We start from the raw sequence: 2,230 nt of genomic DNA on the forward strand, positions 1-2,230 counted from the left end.
AATGAGAAATTATGCTGTGTTCTTGAAGTGAGAAGCTCAGCATCATAAAAATATCTCCAAGTTAATGTAAAAATTTAAAGCAATTTGAATAAAAATAGCATCTGATTTTTTTTCCTCTGGAATTATGCAAGAAGTTTTTAAAGTTTAAATGTAAGTATTAATGAATAGTAGTAACTAGGAGCGGAGAAGGCAATGGCACCCCACTCCAGTACTCTTGCCTGGAAAATCTCATGGGCAGAGGAGCCGGGTGGGCTGCGGTCCATGGGGTCGCTAAGAGTTGGACACGACTGTGCGACTTCACTTTCACTTTTCACTTTCATGCATTGGAGAAGGAAATGGCAACCCACTCCAGTGTTCTTGCCTGGAGAATCCCAGGGACGGGGGAGTCTGGTGGGCTGCCGTCTGTGGGGTCGCACAGAGTCAGACACGACTGAAGCGACTTAGCAGCAGCAGCAGTAACTAGGAGCAGTTGAGTCTAGACCATCAGGTAAAACTACTCTAAAACTACAATAATTTAAATTCTGTGATATCAGATTAAAAATAGGCAAAGAACAAAATAAATAGTCCTAAAAAGACTTTCGTATACAGGAATATAGAATATGAAAAATGTGATGACTGATTTTATCAATTCAGATAAAGAAAGGGAAAAAATAATTGGTGAGAAAAGGAAGAAATGTCTGAAAATATAAAATTAAAGATAAGTAACAGTATCTAAGACAGGTATGTAGAAATGACCATCATGAATCATTACTTGTTAAAAAATTAGGAAATTTAAATAAAAGCCATAAATGTCTAGGAAATTAAGAATTGTTAGATTTCAATGAAAAATATTAATAAACACATAAATGTTAAAACAAGTATTATTAACTAAACTATATTACATATACTGCATGCATGTGTGTATGACAGATGGCTTTATATGTAAGCAATAGGTCAAGAAACCAAGACATCTCTTAGGGAATTTATTTTTTTAGTTTTTCAAAATAATAAAAAGGGAATGAGATACCCAAGTCACTTTGTGGGTTAAAAAATGAACCTGATGTGATGGTAAATTTTATGTGCCAGCTCTGTATGACAAGGTGCCCAGATTATTTGGCTGACTGTTATTCCTGGGCATGTCTGTGAAGATGTTTTCAGATAAAATTAGTGTTTGAATCAGAGGACTGAGTGAAGCAGTTTACCTTCTGTGGGTGGGCATCGTCCAATCCATTGAGAGCCTAAATAGAATAAGATGTCTGTGGAAGGAAGAATTTGCCATGATTACATGGGCTGGGACATGCATCTTCTGCTCTTGTTGTCATGATACTCTGCCTCAAGGGAGCCCACGTTTCAATTACCACAACTGCTGTTCCTCTCTATTCTCTGTTAGCAACATATCCCTAGATTGCATACGAAGTCACGTTAAATATTGTCTCCTGCTATGTATTCCACAGTACAGGGCCCTTCTCAGGACCAAGGCATATTTTAAGCTTTGTTTCCAGTATTTAAGTTTAGATTAGATTAATTTTCTTTATTTGTTCACTCCTAGCACAAAGCAAGTTTTGTTCCATGCAAGGTAAGATTTGTGCAGAGCATATTTCCCCATCCATTGGTGTTGATTCAACAATGTGATTTGTTTGGTCAATGGAATTAGTAAAGAAATTACAGTCATACTACTTCTAAGCCAAGTCTTCAAGAGGCTGTTCATGTTTCTGCCTGTTCCTTTGCACTTCTGTGAGCACCATGAGAAGGGTGTGCACTAATTAGCTGCTGATCCAAAGACAATGCAGAGAGGTATGGAGCATATCCAAACGGAACTCAAGGTCGAAAGCCAACGCCAACTGACTCTAGGCGTGAAACAGAGCTTCCCCATGCAATCCACAGACAAATGAAAAGGAAAACAGGACGGTTTAGGCTGTCTTGTAATGCAGTGTTATTTTAGTGAAAACTGAGTAATAGGATTGGGTAAGCAGAATCATGTTGCATTGATTCTCCGCATTAAAGGGACGTTTAGACAGGAAAGTCTTTATAGATGCAGTTCTACACTTAATGTGATTATAAATAGCTTAATATCTATATTGAAGGCATATTATAAGCAATTATTATTTGTGAGATGCTAAGTCTTAGTGGCATAAATCAAGTTGCAGAAAATATCCTTTGAAAGAAGATTGCTCAAAAACACAATCATTTTGTTAATATGACTGGATCAGTGCTTCCCAACTGGTGCTGTAATAAAGAATCCATCTGGCAA

The sequence above is a fragment of the Bison bison genome, unplaced genomic scaffold (assembly GCF_000754665.1).
Source record: "Bison bison bison isolate TAMUID 2011002044 unplaced genomic scaffold, Bison_UMD1.0 scf7180017864481, whole genome shotgun sequence".
Lineage (NCBI taxonomy): Eukaryota > Metazoa > Chordata > Mammalia > Artiodactyla > Bovidae > Bison > Bison bison.